This window comes from Primulina eburnea, chromosome 9 (assembly GCF_022965805.1).
Source record: "Primulina eburnea isolate SZY01 chromosome 9, ASM2296580v1, whole genome shotgun sequence".
NCBI lineage: Eukaryota > Viridiplantae > Streptophyta > Magnoliopsida > Lamiales > Gesneriaceae > Primulina > Primulina eburnea.
The window spans coordinates 17,858,392-17,879,002 of record NC_133109.1 but is presented as its reverse complement, the minus strand read 5'-3'; positions in this window follow the sequence as shown (position 1 = coordinate 17,879,002).

Here is a 20,611-nt window from a genome sequence, read left to right as displayed (position 1 = left end):
TACAGTGCCTAACAGTAGTCACAGATATCAAGCCACTTCCCAACGGAGAAGCTATAGACACTACTGTCGACATTGACTCAACAGGCAATGCATGTCTCAATGCAAAATGTTCAGATATGAATGTATGTGATGCCCCTGTGTCTATCAACACATATGCAGGATAACCACAAAGGAAACAATTACCTGCAATGACGTCATCTGGCGCCTCCTGCGCCTGCTCCTCTGTCAAGGCAAAGACACGTGCCTGCTGTCGAGGAGGCTGACTCACCGTCTGACTACCTCCTGGCCTCTGCTGTGTCTGTGTGGAGGGTGGCTGAAAGGAGTGTACAGAAGATGCCTGTCTCTCCATCTGTGGCGCTGGTGCTGATGATCCTGTGCTCTGGAATCGTTGTGCACCTCTCTGGGGACAAACTCTGGCGAAATGTCCCTGTTGCCTACAGATGTTACAGCGTCCCAGAACTCCTTGACACTGCTCCGTCGCATGTCACCCTCCGCATGAACCACAGTATGTGCCACTATAATCTGACCCCTGACCTCTCTGTCGAGATCCACCCGAACTCGATGAACTGCTCCCGGATTTCTTAAATTGTTTGCCCTTAGCCTTCAGAAATTCCTTCTTGCCACTACCACTAGCTCCACTGTCAAAACGAGGAGGAGGTGGTGGAAACTGTACGGTCGTGGACTGTGGCGGTCTCTGCCCCTGAACACCGTAGGAAGCTCCTCGCTGCCTGATCAAGCCAGCCTCTGCTCCCTTCGCTCGGTTCAGTGCCTCCGAAAAAGTGTTAGGCCGTCCCGTGTTCACCAAAGTAAAAACATCTGGGTTCAACCCGTTGATGAACTGATCGGCCACTGCTTCATCGTTCCCGGCCACATGCAGTGCAAAACGTAGCAATGCAGAAAATTTAGCAACATACTCCTCGATGTTCCACTGTCCCTGCTTCAGATTCGCAAATTCAGCTCCCTTATCTTTCCGGTAGGAAACGGGGAAGAAGCGCTGATAGAACTCATCTTTATAAACTTTCCACGTGATATCAATGCCTCGGTGCTCCAAGGCTCTCTTTGTCGTCAACCACCAGCTCTTTGCAACCTCCTGCATCTGATGCCCTATCAGCTTCACACGTCGCTCATCAGTGTAAGCCAAAGACTCAAACAACATCTCGATATCATCGAGCCAGCTCTCGCACTCTACTGCACTCTCTGTGCCCTTCAGAGTAGGCGGATGGAAAGACTGAAATCTCTTCAATAAGGTCTCCATCGGTGTAGCGGTAACATCCATCTGTGCACCTGATGTGCTACCCTGCTCTGGCTGTGGCACTCGTCTAGGCGGCATAAATCTGATTATCAAACTGATTAGCACATAATCAATATCATCTGTCTCAGCCCTCCTCTAATCATATACCTCTGATCGAGAATCGGTTCTGATTCAGGCTTGAAATGCTGTAAATCAATTCAGATAATACAACAACATATAATAGGGAAAGCAACAAACCATGCTAGCATCTCAAAAGCAAGGAAGATGACTCGATCTACCCCGCTCATTCTATTCTATTTCAGTCTACAGAACCTACTGCTCTGATACCACCTGTTGTGGTGACCCGGGCTCTAAATCAATTCTATCTGGGAATAACTGGAGCTTTATTAAAAATGACGGGTCAAATTTTCGCTTTCTAACATTAAATCAATATTAACATAAAGCGTCTCATTTTTATTTAACATAAACATCAGTCAACAATCATTACATGTCGTGATCTAGTAGCCTTACTTGTTATACATGTTACAAAAACAACATAACATTTCTAGTATCAACATAAAACTACTAGTACAACATAAAAAGTCTTCTGCTACACCCGGCATCACCACGCTATCAACTCTCTCATCCTCGTCGTGACCCTGGTCCTGCCCCACCTGTTGCCATGCACACATACAGACACGACAATAGCCGGATAACTCCGGTGAGAATATATCCCAGTATAAAACATGGATGCATGCAATTTCATAAATCATGTACAAATGCGTAGCATAAATAAGTAACATGAATGTAAATCTAAACATGTATAAGAATACAAATCTGTATTCAACATTTAAATCTCGACTCGACTCTTTTCTAATCTAGGGATCCCGGTGTGAATAAAACGGTCTGTCACCTACCCAACCACTCGGGGCAACGGTACGTCTTATTCCTAGACTTCGGTCAACTCTGTATTGAGGGTCTACACATATAGCAAATCTGCTCATATGCGACGATACACCGAAACGTCTAGTTTTGGCAAATCTGCCAATATCTCCTATCTCAGGACTCGAGTATAAATCAATAAACAAAACATTACATAATCAATGTAATAACAATCTAGTATGTGATTTAGGAAAACTCGTATCAAATCTGAATCGAGTTGTGCAATCCCGAGACCACATGAATTATACCTTTCTTGTCGCACTGTCTGTCGAGATCTCGAGGTCGGAATGTCACTCTGTCAAAACTAATCTGAAATGACAATATAACAATGCATTCTATCAAGATATAACTCATATCAAAATCTTGTACAAGTCAATACTCCATCCTGGTAACAATTGACGGCATAACGGCGTATTTCTTTGATACCGTAACTAAATCTCAACATATAACAATATCATAACCTCATTAATCATCACAATAATCTCATTATCCCTTCAAAATCGGTACCCATCATACACATATAGGCTGGAATTCGAAATAATGGCATACGATATCCGAAAATCGATTCGATAGCAACTATATCAAGCTCAAGATATCAAGAACACATATCTTCAAGCAAATCATAACTTCTCCAACATATGAATTTCAAAACATGCTGGAAATGTAAGAAACTTACGTCCTTTCGTAGCCCTTGTCAAGAGGAACACGAATCTCTACTCGGATTTCAAATCGGATGGCAAATTGTTGCACAATCTAAATTCTAATATGCAAAAGCTTGAAGGAAATAAAGGGATTTCTCGGTGCTATCATGTTCTGAAATGAAGAAGAATCGAACAATACATATATATATCTTGCATGCATTGTAACACATGTCTTATTCTTCAAAGGGCACGCATGACCGCGGGTGCGGTACACTAACAGCGCGGGTGCGCTATGCTCACGGCGAATTAATCTAAAATTTCAGCACTTGGACCGCGGGTGCGGTCCTTACATGACCGCGGGTGCGGTCTCACACCGCGGGTGCGGTCTCACACCGCGGGTGCGGTCGAGTTAGCACCGCGGGTGCGGTGTCTGTTTGCAAAATTCCACTAATTTCTGTCACCTTCACCGCGGGGGCGGTAGTCTTAGCACCGCGGGTGCGGTGTGGCTTCGGCCCTGCTGCTCAAAATCTCATAATTGTGCATTCTAATCTATACAATTCCAACATCAATAGTATCGATAATTCTCGAGCCTTATATAACAGGTACAAGCTTTGAATCTATATGGTACTTGGATAGTGGATGTTCACGCCACATGACAGGAGATTCAAATTTATTGTCTCAACTGGTCAAATACACTGGACCAAACATCAGTTTTGGAGATAATTCTAAAGGTAAAACTGTGTGTAAGGGTAAGCTTATCCATGGTAACTTCACTATTAATGATGTATTATTAGTTGAGAATCTTAAGTACAATCTGATCAGTATCAGTCAATTATGCGATAATGGATTCTCAGTTCAGTTTGACAAACATTCTTGTTCAGTCAAAAACTCAACTGAAGAGATCATCCTAACTGGCAAAAGGTGTGGAAACACTTACAAAGTCAGTTGGAATGATCAACCTTATGCACCAGTATGTTTTATTGCTTCAAAATCTTCTAAAAACTGGTTGTGGTATAAGAGATTAAACCACCTGAATTTCAAGTCTATTGCATATTTGAGTAACCACGATCTTGTTACTAGGCTGCCCAAAATGGATTTTATCAAAGACAAAATTTGCTCAGCATGTCAGTTTGGTAAACAAATCAAATCTTCTTTTAAGAACAAGGGTCGTAAATCTTCTTCCCGATGCTTAGAGCTATAACATATGGATCTATTTGGTCCAATACCAGTCATGAGCTTAGGGGGAATGAAATACACCTTGGTGGTTGTAGATGATTTTTCAAGATTCACTTGGGTTATATTTCTCAAGTCCAAAGACCAAACTGCTGCTCAACTGATTAAGCTTTTCAAAAGATTATTAAATGAAAAATTAGTTGGAATTGTTAGAATCGGATCTGATCGAGGAACTGAGTTTATCAATTAAATTCTTTCAAATTATTTAGAGAATGCCGGAATTAAGCATGAGCTCTCAGCAGCTAGAACTCCTCAGCAAAATGGTGTAGCTGAAAGGAGAAATCGGACCCTTAAAGAGGCTGCTAGAACAATGCTTGTTGATTCTGGTATCTCTCAAAGGTTTTGGGCAGAAGCAGTGAACACTGTGTGTTACACTCAAAACAGATCAATGATTAATAAGAATCATATGAAAACACCTTATGAGATCTGGCATGGAAGAAAAAGTGTGGTTTCCTACTTCAAAATATTCTGCTGCAGATGTTTTATACTTGTCAATGGTAAAACTCATTTAAAAGCCTTTGATGCTAAATCTGCAGAAGGAATATTTCTTGGTTATTCTTCAGTGAGTAAAGCGTATAGAGTCTTCAACAAAAATACCTTAAATGTTGAGGAATCTATTCATGTTGTTTTTTATGAAACTATACTAACTGATAAGCCAACTGATCAAGTTGAGCTAGCTGATAGATTTACAGATATAAGCTTAGATGATGATGATGAAGAAGATATCCATATCAATCAAAGCAATCTCCAAACACCTAAACCGGAGGTATTGGATCAACCAGAAGAACCAGAAGCTATTCCAAATGATCAGTTGATAGAGCCACCGAATGACATTCAGTTACCAATTGAAACTGCTCCAACTGAAACTGAAAATGTTCAGTTACCCACAGAAGCAGTTGCTGATTCAGAAGCAATAAATGCTGAACTCGAATGGAAGAAATCACATCCTCCAGAGTTGGTAATAGGTAAACCATCTGATCCAGTAAGAACAAGAAATCAGATGCTCAATCTATTTATTCATTCAGCTTTCGTATCACAACTAGAACCCAAGAAGACTGATGAAGCTCTTGCTGATCCAAACTGGAAATGCAATGCAAGAAGAGCTAAATCAGTTTATTCATAACAATGTCTGGAACTTAGTTCCAAGACCAATTTCGAAAACTGTTATAGGTACAAAATGGGTGTACATGAACAAACTGAACGAAGATGGTTCAGTTGTGCGTAACAAAGCAAGGCTAGTAGCACAAGGCTATAGGCAGGAAGAAGGAATTGATTATGATGAGACATATGCACCAGTTGCAAGACTGGAGGCAATCAAGATATTCCTCGCCTATGCTTCATTCAAAAACTTCAAAGTCTATCAAATGGATGTGAAGAGTGCATTTCTAAATGGCCAGTTGTTGGAAGAAGTCTACGTTGAAAAACCTCCAGGTTTTATCAATCATCACTTTCCTGATCATGTATATCATTTGAACAAAGCCTTATATGGTCTTAAACAAGCTCCAAGAGCTTGGTACGAAACTTTTTCGAAATTTCTAACTGATCACGATTTTTCTGTTGGATCAGTTGATAAGACCTTGTTCAAATTTTTCAAGAATGATCATATTCTACTCATTCAAATTTATGTTTATGACATTATTTTTGGGTCAACTAACCCCAAATTATGCAAGAAGTTTGCTAAGTTAATGCAGGATAAATTAGAAATGAGCATGATGGGTGAACTGACATTCTTTCTTGGTTTACAAGTGAAGCAACTGGATTCAGGAACTTTTATCAGTCAAACTAAATACACTAAGGAATTGCTGAAGAAATTTGGTATGGAATCATGTTCAGCTGCAAGCACTCCCATGAGCTCATCATTTAAATTAGACACTGATCAAGGGGGAATATCAGTTGAGACGAAAATTTACAGAGGTTTAATAGGTTCATTATTGTACCTAACTGCTAGTCGTCCTGATATTGTATTTGCTGTATGCATGTGTGCCAGATTTCAAGCAAATCCTATGCAATCACATTTTACTGCTGCCAAGCGTATTTTGAAATATCTTAAGGGTACACAAAATGTGGGATTATGGTATTCTAAAGATTCATCTTTCAATTTAGTTGGATATTCAGATGCGGATTATGCAGGATGCAAGCTTGATCAAAAAAGTGCAAGTGGATCATGTCAGTTTCTTGGAGACAGACTGATCTCTTGGTTCAGTAAGAAGAAAACATCCATAGCAACTTCCACAACTGAAGCAGAATATCTTGCTGCTGGAAGCTGCTGTGCTCAAATGCTCTGGATTCAGCAGCAACTGAAAGATTATGGTGTTGATGCAAAGGAATCTCCTATATTCTGTGACAACACAAGCACAATTGCTATTACCTATAATCTAGTTCTTCACTCCAGGACTAAGAACATAGATGTCAGACATCACTTCATCAAAGATCATGCCCTGAAGAAGAACATCAGACTGGAATACGTATCAACTGAGCAGCAATCAGCTGATATATTCACCAAACCATTGGCTGAGACTAAGTTTTCTCATTTTCGCAATATACTTGGATTAATTGATTTATCATAATCAGTTGTTATGTTTGTCTTGGTGCTTAATTCGTTTTTCAGTTTTGCTGTCAATTACTGACTCTTCAGTTAATTAATTTTATGAATCTCAACTGATGTCAGTTAATCTTCTATCAGTTAGCGTTTCATCAGCTCATATGTTTGTATAGTATCTCACAAAGCTCATTACGTGCAGGAAAAAGAAAAACGACGATAAAACAAAATAAACATTTTCTTTAACCATAAATATTGGCCAGGACTACATTTTCATATATTTCTTCTACATCAGCTATCCACATCCTCAACCAAACAGCTAGAGCTGAGGAAGATGTCTTGCAGAAGCTGTGCGAAGAAGCTATGCGATTGAGAGTCTCCAGCTCCTTTCGAAGCATCAGCTGGTAGAGATGACCATCTTTGAAGACGTCCACCCCCGCAGAAATGTTTAAGTGCTCCCGCACTTCTATCAGCTGTGCCATCCGTTTGAAGGTGGTAGCCCTTCCAGAGTTGTACAGGAGCTCAAGCTCCAGTAACTCTTCCCATTAGGGAAGACTAGCAGAGAAGACCTCATCTTCAATGGCAGATTTTCTGGCCTGCAGAGAGAATGGAGAAACGTTTGAGCTACTTGTACCTTCCATTTTTTTTGCTGATATACTTGTGACTAACTCTTTAACTCTTATTTATAGACCAGGTCGAGGAAGATGAAAGGACATTTTTAATGACGATTACTCTACCAAGCATCAGGATTTCCTTAATTAATCTTGCTTATATTATCATCATTTTCTTTAATACATTTATTAAGGGGGAATATTGGTTTTTCAGAGGTTAACTGAGAAGACAACTGATTAGTCAGCTCTCAACTGAAAGGACACAGTCTGACAACTGATCGTTCAGTTGACGTCTCACTAATCTTCTCATATACGTTAACTAATTAAACCTATTATATTAAAAATCAAGTGACGTGACTGTCTTTCAAGCATTAAATGCTGTTTTTCAGTAAATGATTAGTGTCAACGTGGACACCTTTAAAGCCGTTCAAATGCACACGCATTTGGCACACGTACACACGTTGTAATTCAGAATTTCTATGGACTGACACGTGTCCAGAATTTGAATAGCCACGTACATATGTACCATTCCTCGCTTCATTTCAGTTTTACTTTGCGATTATCCACAGATTTTTGAGAGCAAGAACAAGTTTCATCCTTCAACTTTTCTTTCATGCATTCAATCAGTTCGAAATGGCAACTCCAGTTCCCGCTTATATGCTCAATGCTATGGCTATCATTTTTGGGTCAATACTATCTTTCGGTGATGATGATGTCAAGAAAGTTTTCCAAAAACTTGAGACTGCTGCATTACGGATGTTTTTGGGTACATTGTAACGAACCGTACTTTTCATACTTAAAATTTGCGGAAAAATTAAAAATTTTCTTGAATATAAACATCCATAAGGTCGTCACTCATCATTCATCAAAATAATATTTGAAATCAATGTCGCCAACTAAAATTTACTAAAAGAAAAGCTGCCTTATAATATCTAACATTCAAATCATAGAATCAGAGTGTAAATGTTTTCATGCTTAAAATCTTAAAATAACGTAGGCGGTCCTCGGGTCTAGCCTCCCACTCAGTCCAAGCCTGCCCCTTGGTCGCCACCTCCCGTCTCCTCATCAACCTAGTCACCTGCATCGATCAAGTCTAGTGAGTCTAAAGACTCAACACGTATAAACTGGCATAACGAGTACTACATAGTAAAATCACATGCAACTTTAAAATAGGACATACATAACTTGAAACTTGAACTTGCGTATTAAAACTTGAACATACGTACATACATACTTCGACGTGCCATAACTTAAACTTTTCATAAACATGCTGCATACTTGAACATACTTGCACATACATAACTTCATCATTTTTGCGTAGAGGATGTTTCAAAGCAAGTGACCCATACATAATATACGCCTGATCAGACACACCACAGTACTGGGCTGACAGGGACGTATCCACTGCCACATACATGAGATCCCTGTTCATAATTTAACAGGCCAGTTGGTCCACGTTTATAATTTAACGCTTCACAACCACGATCTAACCTGTTCATAATTTAACCGGCGGATTGGTCCCCGTTCATAATTTAACGCTTTCCAATCCTAACTTCAAACCCGTTCATAATTTAACGGGGTGGAGAGGTCCTCGGCCACGTTCACCGACTTCCAAACTCATTCACTTTTGGTCACAAGACATTTAGCATACCTCAAAAACTTCAAATATTTTCTTTGCACGTCAACATACTTACTTGGCGTTGAGAGATTCGTTGGGACTTTGATCGGGGCCGTTGCTGCACACTAACCTGAACTTTGCCTACTTAACTCGCATAACTTAAACGTGGAAATCATACTTAGGACATTCTAAAATTTCCCATGACACGACCTTGATAACCCTTGCACTAAACCATGACATCAAACCCCGCACATACTTACAAATCTTTCCCAAAAACGTGAGTACACGGACCCGGACCCCAGGCCGTGTACAGGTACGTCTACCTACTGCAAAGGAAATGCCCGGAAGAAAAAAGGAACACGGACCCCGTGCCTACCCCCGTGTAGGGGTCCGTGTAGACTCGGGTGAAAGACTCCATGAAAAGGGTGGACACGGACCCCGTGCCAGGGTCCGTGCCAGGGTCCGTGTAGGCTGTGTGATCGCGAACTTACGAAAATTCTTGTACATGCTTGTCTTAACTTTCTAGACCCGATTGCACGGACTATGAAACGACACCTCGAGACCCATCCTAGCACGCTATGACACCCAACCATATTCGTAACAATTCCCAAAGTGATGACGATCACCCCACGACACATACCATTCGAAACGTGGCAATTGACGCTAATTTCTTTCCTACGACTTCTAATGCTTTCGAGTGCCTATCGACACCAAACGATGTACAACATATCGACTCAACAACATAATAATCATACCTAGGTGCAACAACGATCGTTCGTCGATCTCTAACTAAGCCTGCAACAAAAACTTAGAGAAACACAATTTTCGTAAAAGTCACAGTTGAGCGGTCCCACAAAAAGCATCATAACTCACTCAATTTTCATCCAAAAATCTCGAATTTTATATCAAGTCGAAGGCATCAAAAAGTTCTACAATTTTCTAGTTGAAAGTTTTCTCAAAATCCAGATGGAAAAATCGCAGTTTTCGACAGAACAGTAAGTTACGAGTTTTCAGATCTAAAAAGTATTTCAAAACGCATTCAAACCATTTTCCGCTCAAACGACGAATGTCACACATGAATTTTTACGCATAAAAATAACCCAACACATAATACGACAAGATCGATGCAGAAAGAACAGAATATACGTGCTTTTTGATGATAAACTTTACCGAAACGGCGATACCGATGTGGGAACGGAGCGAGGCTTGATCCGGGACAAACGTGGCACTAAATTCTTGCAATAAAACTCACGAAAATTGCTGGGAGACTCGAAGAGAAGGGGACGGCTGCTGAATGCTATGGAACCCTAGGTTTGTCTCTTTTAAATTCTAAAAATAAAATGTGTATGTGTGTGTAGTGTGTTTTTACGTGAGTGTGTGTGTGAAATTGTGTGTGTGCGTGTGTTTCTAATATCTAGGGAATAAATTATGCTTAATGACAATTAGCCACTAATTAAAATGCCAACCTTCCATTAATTTTAACAAAATTCCTAATTAACATGCATCCCCACTGATTTTATAAAATTCTCTAATATGAACAATAGAACACCAAGAATGCTAACTTTAAAATTTTAAACTCTTAATTCACAAAATACAAGATTAGGCTTTAAAAATGCTATCAACCTAATAAATTAGTTAAAATACCCCAACCTCAACTTAAGATAAAATACCACATTTTAAAATCGCCTAAATTCGTCGTCGGTCTCTTTCCCTCGATCCCGCCTCGAATAATCGCCTGAAATATAAAGCTCGAGGAAAACGTTTTTACGTGCATCATATAATAATTTAACATAATGCAAATTCATAGATCATGAATTAAAACGCAAATTAATGAAATAAACATGCATTAAAACCATTTAATAAAATACATGAGAAATTTAATAACTTGCACGCACGTGGTTCATGTGGAACTCAATTTTCGGGACGTCACATACATCATCTCAAGAAATCTACCCAAAAGAACTTCAAGATTTCTATTCCACTGGTAAGGTCGACTCTGATGGCAACATAATATCTACGGTCAATAATCAGTCTCTAACCATTTCTGAAGACTCCTTTGGAGAAATTTTCTCTCTACCTTCTGCTGGATTGGCACAACTCTCGGATGTTAAGGCGTCTGACATTGAAGAGATTCAAACCGCACTCTATGCTGATGGATGGAAGATCAAAGTCTCCGATCCAAAGAAAGAACTGAAGTATGAAGTTTAGTTACTTGCTGATGTTGTGGCCAAAGGGCTTTTGGCAAAAGCTGGATCATTTGCTGCCCTTACTTTGGAGAAATTTCAAGCCATTTCTGTTATTATGGCTGATCTTCAATTCAACTGGAAGCACCTTATATTTAATGTTCTGAAGAATATGTTTCTGTCTTCTAAACAATCCAAGGGATTTGCTGTACAACTTAGTTATCTGCTGAAATTGAAACGATTAGTGGCTGATGACTCAGAAAGATCATCAAGGTTTAAAGTTTTTAATGCGAAGAACACTATGCCACTGAGAACCAAACTGGACATTTCTCCTGCTCAGTTTGTCAAGATCAAACAGGAGATTGGGACTGAGAAAGCAGCCCCAAAATCAGTGAAGAAGGTCAAAACTTTGGCTCAACTGAAAATGGCTGAGAGGAAATTAATTTTGAGTACTTCTGACTCAGAGAAAACTCCATCTCCTTGTTAGAGTAGGTGCCCGTCGAGCCAAGTGTTGGCCGAGTGTTCACAATGAAACTCTATGTATAAGCAGTCTTTATTTTAATAATATTTGAAATTATTGTTTTGGCAAATCTTTATCTGTATACCCATGCTAGTTGCATAGAAAGCCCTTGAATATACAAATAGTAGAAAGAATATGAGATGCTCATATGATGAGTATCATGAAACTCATATTTGGAATAATGTATGTTCTAAACGGTTCCTAGTCGATTCAGCCGCCACTAAGAAGGATATAGGCCGCTCGAGTTCGAGACTAGTATCTGCGATGTGAGTACCATGTTTCATTGGTAGGGGACATTGTGATGTCCGAACATGCAGATAGGTGCTCCTTGTAGAGTGCACTGAACAACCCTCCATAAAAGGACTTTCCAAGTGGTTCTCACTTATCGAGTGGAAAAGTCCTGGTTTATGGTTGTACACAATTAGTCCTTATGACCCGGGACAACATTGAGACTCTATGTGCTAGAATTACACTTTGACTTGTTTACCGACTCTCATGGAGTCATCGGGTGGCAAGGTTGGGTGTTCTGTCGAAACACATAGGAGTAGATGCATTGTAGTCGGGGATTCACCGCTTACCTTCGGGTATGGATATCCTATGTGTTATCATGTGTATGTAGGTTGAAATCTCTGATCAGAGTATGGTTGTAATTATGAAAGGGGTTTCATAGATTATACCATCGATGCAACTATGACATGACACATAGTATCGATTCATTGACAACTCTCGATAAACCAATGGTTGTCGAATCGGTCGGGATATATGAGTTGAAGGGACCGTACTGTACGCTAACCATAATTGAATGGTTCTTGCAGGCACTATCATTTGATACCTAGGGAATCATGTAAGCGATGCTGCTAGGCGTTTAACATGATTGGTTGGGTATTATCAGACTTGAGTTCTGACGTTCTTATTATAAAGGAGTTGATAAGTAAGAATGGAGCAATTGGGGTATACTCATATAAGGACAGGTTTAGTCCGAATCACATGGAGATGTGAACCCACGGCTAGTTGTATCAATGAACCGTTGAGGGCCACACAAGTACTAGCTTTCTAGATCCCGTTGAGAAGAAAAATAGTTCAATGTGTTGAACGGCTTATAAAGGAGTTTATAAGCGTAAGGAAAATTAGAAGTATGACTTCTATAAAGGAGAAAATAGTTCAATGTGTTGAACGACTTATAAATGAGTTTATAAGCGTAAAGGAAAAATAGAAGTATGACTTCTATGAGAGAAATGTAAATTTTAATTTATAGAAATGTTCCTAAATTAAAAGTTGGCCAAATGAATAATGTATTTGAAAATTGTGATTTTCATAAACATTATTATGGACTAAATTAAATTAATTCAAGTGTTGAACTAATTAAACACTAGTGGGCCTAATAGAGTCCAAATAATTAAATTAATTCAAGTGTTGAATTAATTAAACAATATTGGGTCTTGTAGAGCCCAATTAAAAATAATTATTAGACTAGTGGGCTTGAGTAAAATCAAGCAATAGTTAAATGGTCTCAAATATGTTTGGGACATTTAAATAAAAGTCCATGGGCTTTGTAATTGTTACAAACCCAAATAGAAAGGCATGCAAGGGAGTTGAAAGGTTGGGAGACAACTTTTTGTATAACCAAGGCTTGGCATGCAACTTTTTTACTTTAAATTTTCCCACAACAAAAAAAAAGTCTCTCCTTCTCTCCTAGCATGAATAGTGGCCGAAAATACTATTCATCCTCTCCAATTTTTTGTTCTTCAATTGTTGAAGAAACACTACACTTCTCAAAGAAAAATGCTCTAATTTTTCTAGTGCAAAATTAGAGTGGTTCTAGCTAGTTGGTGGTGGGCCTAATTTGAAGGAAAGATTCAAGAACAAGGAGAGCTTGTAGATTTGTCTTGCCTTTGAAGAGCCAAGTTGTTTACATCTTGGTTGGAGCCATTACATCAATCTTTGAGATTGATAGGTAAATTTCTCAACACACTATGAATGTCATTATGTGTTTTATTGTATTTGCTACACACTTTCACTAGGTGGCCGAAATTTCTTGACGAAAATTAAAATTTTTAAACTTCCGTTGCGCTTCCGGTCACCGTAACCGATCCCCTTTCACTCCTCAGATTGCCAAGAAACCGAGAACCCAAAGGGTTAAATCCACAACTGCCGAGGTATCCATTCCTTCTGATACAATTATTTCTTCAAATGGTCAGCAACCAATAGAAGCAGTTCCTTTGAAAATCATTCCACCAGAAGCTTCAGTTGATGCCAAAAAGGAATCAGTTAGGACCAAAGCGCCTCTGATTCAAATCACTCGTCCTGCCACTGTGGCACCTGCTCGACCCAAAGGGATAAAATTTATAGAGGTGGTGGAATCAACTCGAACGGGATTGGAAATCCCTCACATTCTGAGCACTGATAAAGGCAAGGGTAAGCTGATTGAAGAGCCCAGACCTTCGAATGCCATACAGACACATATTGACCTTGTTTGGGCAAAGGTTAATAACTATGCAGCTTCAAAAATTCAGTCCTACGATGCTTGGACAGCCTTTCGCACACAAATATTTGCCAAGCAACTAAAGAAGAAATCTCAGCTGAACACCTTCATAAAGTTGGAAGCTTATGTTCTAAGAACGGTGAAAGCTGCAAAAATTGCTCAGGCGATGGAAAGGAAATCTTATTTGTTTGATCAAGTGAGAGCTAAGAAGTTGGCTCAAATTGTCAGCAAATTGAAAGACAACTATGTTCCAACAAATCCTACTGCATTTGCTGATTAAGCAGTAATTACTCAGCTTGATACCGATTTGCTTGGGATACAATCTCAAATCAGATTTTCGAAAATCGATCAGGAGTTGGTTCTTCATCAAGGAAATTCAGATACTGATGAAGAGGATACAGTTGAACAAACATCCTCATGACAGGCTTTGGTTCCAACTGAAAGGTCAGTTCAGGATATGTCTCAACCATCTCCTGCTGAACAGCAACTGGACACTGAAGCCAAGCTTTCCTTTGCAAACATTGAAGAAATTATCCAAGCAGTGGTACAAGATACTAAATTGAGTGAACCTATGTCTAATCCAGTTGATCACTCTGCTGATCAAATCCATCCAGAGGTCACCATTTCATCAGAAGAACCAGTTCAGCCAGATCCAGTTGCTGACCAAGATATTTCGACTGATGTGCCAATTGATTCTCACGTTCATTCTTTAGAGGCACCAATTTTGATCTTATCACCATCTACCATTCATCTAGCCAGTTCTTCTGCCGATCAGAATCCAACCTCACCGCCTCCAATTCAAGGAGAAATTATTGTAACTGATGTTCCAGTTCAGAATGTTGCTGATACAGTTTCAACTGAACAAGCTTTAGTCATTTCTGAACAGACGACAAAAGAACAAGGAACATCTCATCAGTCTCCTCCTCCATCTTCATCAGATATTGATCTTATTTTCGAAGAAGTTCAGCATATGCAGGAAAGTATGCAACAAATTATCACTGCCATATTGAAAATTCAGAACACTCAGCTATCACATACTCTGAAGTTGGACTCTTCCCGTCAGTTCAACTTAGAAAAACTGAACGCCATACAAGCAGCTGTTACCTCTCTGACTTTTGCAGTTGACGATATACAGAAAAACAGAGGGATATTTTCCAGTCTCACTGCCACTCAAGACTCTATCAACAAACGAGTCGATAGTGTAGAATCTCTTGTTTCAAGAAAAATCGACTTGCTTCAAGTTGCCATGACTACTGCTATCAGCAATATTTCCGACTCTGTCCATCTCCTATCTATTGATGTTAGAAAATTATCTTCTAAGATGGAGCTGTTTGACAAAAAGGGGAAGGAAACTGATTTTAGTTTCAGTTAGTAATCTTAGCAGAAGTAATCTTAAATTCTTGTATCTATGAAGAATATGAGTTCAGTTGAGTCTACATCTTATTTTATCTACAAGAGTTCAGTCATTCAGTTATACTTTATTCTGAGTTTTGTCAAACACCATAAAGGGGGAAATTGTTGGAAACTTAATTCCGGTGTTTTGACAAAAAGACTTGCCAACTGAACTCAGCAACTGAACTGATCATCAACTGAACACGTCATCTGTTCAACTGAAGTTCATTCTCGGCAACTGATTCATTACCAGCTGACCTCTCAGTTGTACATGTCATCAGTTGAAAGCGACAACAGACAAAATAGTACATATACCTGCAACTAGTAGTGGAACGCCGCATTGCAGAATGAACAGTGTACGATTGTCAGAATATATCGACGTGGCAATCAACGGTTAGAATATTCAAACATTCTTTGATGTTACCGTTGAGAGGAAAGCCTATAAATAGTCGAAGGAAGCAACTGAAGAATCACCGACTTTCAGTTATCTCATTCTACTTGCTGTTACGCTGCAAAAATATCTACTCACAATTAAATATAAAAGCTCACGCTTATTAGTCTTATCAGTAGTATTCAAGACTACATTCTCGAGCTTAAATAGCACTTTGTAATTGTTGATAGATTTTCTAAGTTGTGCTAAAGATCAGTTGCGATCTATAAAAGTGTTGTATGCTAAGAGTTTCAGTTTTGGCAAAGTGATAAGTCCAAACTGAAGTGGGTCAGTACAGTGTCGTGTATTTGATCAAAGTCTTTTAGTGGATATCCTATCTTCGTGATAGAAGGGGTGACATAGGAGTTATTCAATTCTCCGAACATCCAGAAACAAATTGTGGTGTCATTACTTCAGTTATCATTTTCAGTTAGATACTTTATCTTCAGTCAGTTAGTTTTCCGCAACTATTTTATTCAGTTTAACTGATTGTTATTGACCGAAGGGATATTCAGTTTCAGTTTGTAACAGAACTGAATTTATATTGTCGAAGAATATTTTAAATTCGAGCAGTAGTTTATTCAACCCCCCTTCTAAACACTCTTTACTCGATTATCCGATCCTATCAGCATGCATTTAGAATCTTAAATTTACTTAATTAATTGGATTAATTAAGTAAATAATGGATTAGAAAGATAATTAGAATACTTTATTCTAATGTAGGGATGTAAATGAGCCGAGCCGAGCCGAGCCGGGCCGAACAATATCAGGCTCGGGCTCGGCTCGTTCAACAATTTTCTCGGCTTGGGCTCGTTACGAGATTTTGGTTTCGAGCTCGGGCTCGGCTCGTTCGGAAGTTATGAAGCTCGGCTCGGTTCGGGCTCGGCTCGAACATTTAGCGACGGATTTTTGAAAGACCGTCGCTGATTAAATCAGCGACGGTTTTCAAGCGACACACCGTCGCTGATTAAATCAGCGACGGTTTTTAATGACAAACCGCCGCTCAATGTTCAGCATAGTTTAGTTTCCTTTGTTATCTGCGCGGTTCATCTTATTACTTCAGCATGAAATTATTTTTTTTATTTTTTTACTTCGTCAACATTGATATACCGAAGTAAAATATAATAAAAAAATATAGTGAAGCCCGTGTTTTTAAACATCCGAAGTAAAATATATTATTTTAATGCGCTTGTGTTATTACTGAAGTTATTGGTAATGTATTACTTCGTAATTTATTATTGACGAAGTAAAGCCTGCCGAAATAAAATCCGATTTTTCTACTAGTGATTATTGCCACAACATTCACATTTTTAATATAACTAGGTAAAGATACGTGCGACGCACGTGAAAATACATTTCTATTATCAATAATTGTTCTTAAAGAAATGAGATCAGAAGAGATTAATTTACAAAAAATTATATATTAATGATTTCATGCTATATTAGTCGATAGAAATGAGTAATGCTATGTGCAACCAAATTTGTACAATAATTCTTACAATTCAAAAAATCAATAGAAATTTCATTTATCAAAATCTCATGATAAATTAAATATAAAGTCTCATTAGATAATAACAAAATCTCACGATATAATTGTTGTAAATATCGCAGTACTATATATTAGTTGTACCTTTAGCATTATCCGTAGGAAATTCAATGTAATATAATTTATACTATATGTATTATAAAATGATTGCAAAAGATATTTGTTTAAAAAATTTTATGTGTTATAAATCTAAGGTTATTCTTGATTGGAAGGATTTCAAATCAATGGATTTCAATACATTCAAATGTATTTTTGTTATTTAGAGATGTAACATCATAAACTTCAAATCCACTCATTTCATGTTTATATAGTAGTATTTCATGTTAGTTATGATATTGTTCAAGTCCACCAAATAATAATGTTATTTGAAATTTATTGTACTTTATATAAATAATAATATGTAAATAAGTAATGTGTAGATTCAAGATTTGATATATTGTTTCATTGTTAACAATAAAATTATAATTCTAATTCATAAATTTGAAATCAATTTATCCAAGCACAATCTAAATAAATTAATAATTGTTGAAAAACATATTAGTAATAAATATTATAATTTTGTATAAATTAGACATTGGAGAAAATATAATATAAAATTGATATCACAATAGGTATTAAAATTAAATTTGAGAGAAGAAAAAAGTATAATGTTGACCACTTATTTTATCACGTGTTATTGATTTATGAAAAATAAAAATATAATATATATAATATATTCTAAACCTTAAATTAAATTATTGCGTCAAATTTTTTCTTCTTTTATATTTTCAATTTTTATTGCTTTAACGATTTTTTTTGTCATCAATGTTTTCTTCTCTTTGAAAAACAATATTCTCGCCATCTTCATTAGCAAATCTTATGAGAAGAAATGTATATTCTTCTCTATTTGATGCCTCTACAAATCTCCACACAATTAAGTGTTTTGTAGAAAAAATATTTGTTTCATCAAGCAAATAAAATCAAAGAATTTTGTTATTTCAGTATTCTACAAATTATATTTATTTTTTGTAAATATTTTAACTTAATCTACAAGCAAATAAAATCAATGAATTTTGATTATTCTATCTTCTAGACAACTGACAAAATATGATTTAATTAATATTTTATTATATTTATCAAAAAGTGTTCAACTATTTAATGATATAACATATTTATGCAATATGTTATTTAAATACAAAAATTCAAAATTAAGATAACATAATTTTTTTTATATTTCATACTATATTATTGGAAGTATTAAATTTGTATATATTAATTTTTTTCTGAGAAACTTCTTGCATATATAACTCATTCAAAAGATTATAGATTTACAAAATAAAACAAATCATATTCAATTTAATATTTTGTGAAAAATATATGTTCACTTCATCTACAAGCAAATAAAAACAAATAACTTTGACCTTAATTCACACTTTTATAATATGTATAGATTTTTAATTTTTAATTTATTATTATTTATCATACAGAATTATTTTAATATTATAACTCATTAATTATCTCAAATTCGAGCTCACGATCTACCTAAACGAGCCGAGCTCGAACCCGAGCTCGTGAACCACTTAAACGAGCCGAGCTCGAGCTCGAGTTCACGAGCCAGCTAAACGAGCCGAGCTCAATTTTGAGCTCACTAACCTATTATCGAACATGTTCACGAGCTAACGAGCCGAACATCATTAATCTCAAGCTCGGCTCAACAAAATTTTCAAGCCCAAAATAAGGCTCGGGCTCGGCTCGATAAGCTTAACGAACAAGCCCGAACGAGCTTTTTTAACGAGCCGAGATCCGAAAAACTCGCGAACAGCTCGACTCATTTACATCCCTATTCTAATGGCATGCAATTGTCGAGAACAAAAAGGAGAAAGAAGAATTACTTGAGATTTATTCCCATGGGGCTCTCGAAAAATCCTCCAACCTTTTCTCTCAAATATTTCGGCTACCTTGAAGTAATTTTAGGGTTGAGTCGTCTCTCAAATAATTTTCTCCTACGTTAAATATCTTCCAATATTTCTAGTGCAATTTGGAATAGGATCAAACAATCTAGTCGTGGACCTGATTAGGAGAAAAAGAAATGAGTCTCTTGAAGAAAGTTCGTAGGGATTCATCAAGAGCTAATCCGTTTATACCGGATTAGTTGGATCCACGTGATTTATTCACCAAAGGTATAACTTTTAAACATACTACGTATGTTTAATTTATGAAAACATACGAGTGTCTAAAATTATTTTGTTTTTCAAAATAAAATAAAATTTTTAAACTTCCGTTGCGTTTTGGGCACGTAGAAAACTGAGATCCAACAGGAACTTCGTCAAGGTGGGTCTCATTCTCGTTCCAGAACGACCGTTCCGATACCGTTTCTGCAAACCATGATGAGAAGTGAGTCGTGAGAATTTGAACTTTTTTAATTTAATAAAATTTTAGATTTATTATATATATAATTTAAAAACACTAATAAGAAAATTAAATTTTAAATAAAGGGTACAAAAGTAAATTACTCTCCACTCCCTTTTGTTGAATAAGCACCTGCAACGCTCCATTTTACCTCATTTCCCCACTTCAATACCTAGAAACAAGTAACAAGCCAAGGACCTTGATAGAAAACAAATGTGCAAGGGCATAGATGAATTGATCTACGAAGGTGGTGTTGTTGCACGTTAGGATTATGCCATCAACGTAAAGAATGAGATAAATAATATGAGTATATGACCATTAGCATTGAAGGCAAAAAAAGAAGCATAGAAAATGAATTCTTAAATCCGGAGGAAACAAAAAAAATTGTAAGCTCTTGATACAATGCTCGTGATGCTTGTTTCAAGCCATAAATGTCTTTTTTGAGTTCGCAGAGAGATTGCCTTGACATTGTTTACATCAAGTTGTCTGAAGGACCAGCCACAACTTATAGCATATACTGAGCACAACACGAATGGTGGTTTGTTTAACCACCGGGCTATACATGTCATTGGAATCTATGCATGGTCTTTGATGAAGGCCCTTAACTACCATGCGATCCTTGCACCTATCAATAGAATTTTCGTTTAGTTCTAAAATCCATTTACATCCAACAAGGTTTTAACTTTTGTTTGGTGGGGACCGATTTCCATGGTCCATTCTTGACCAATGCATCATACTCCATTGACAAATCTTGACGCCATTTAAGATCTTTCAGGGCTTGGGTGGTCATTGTGGTTGGTTAAAGGTCATCGGATTTGGTAATCACCAAGTTTATCTATTATTTGCTCCGTAAGA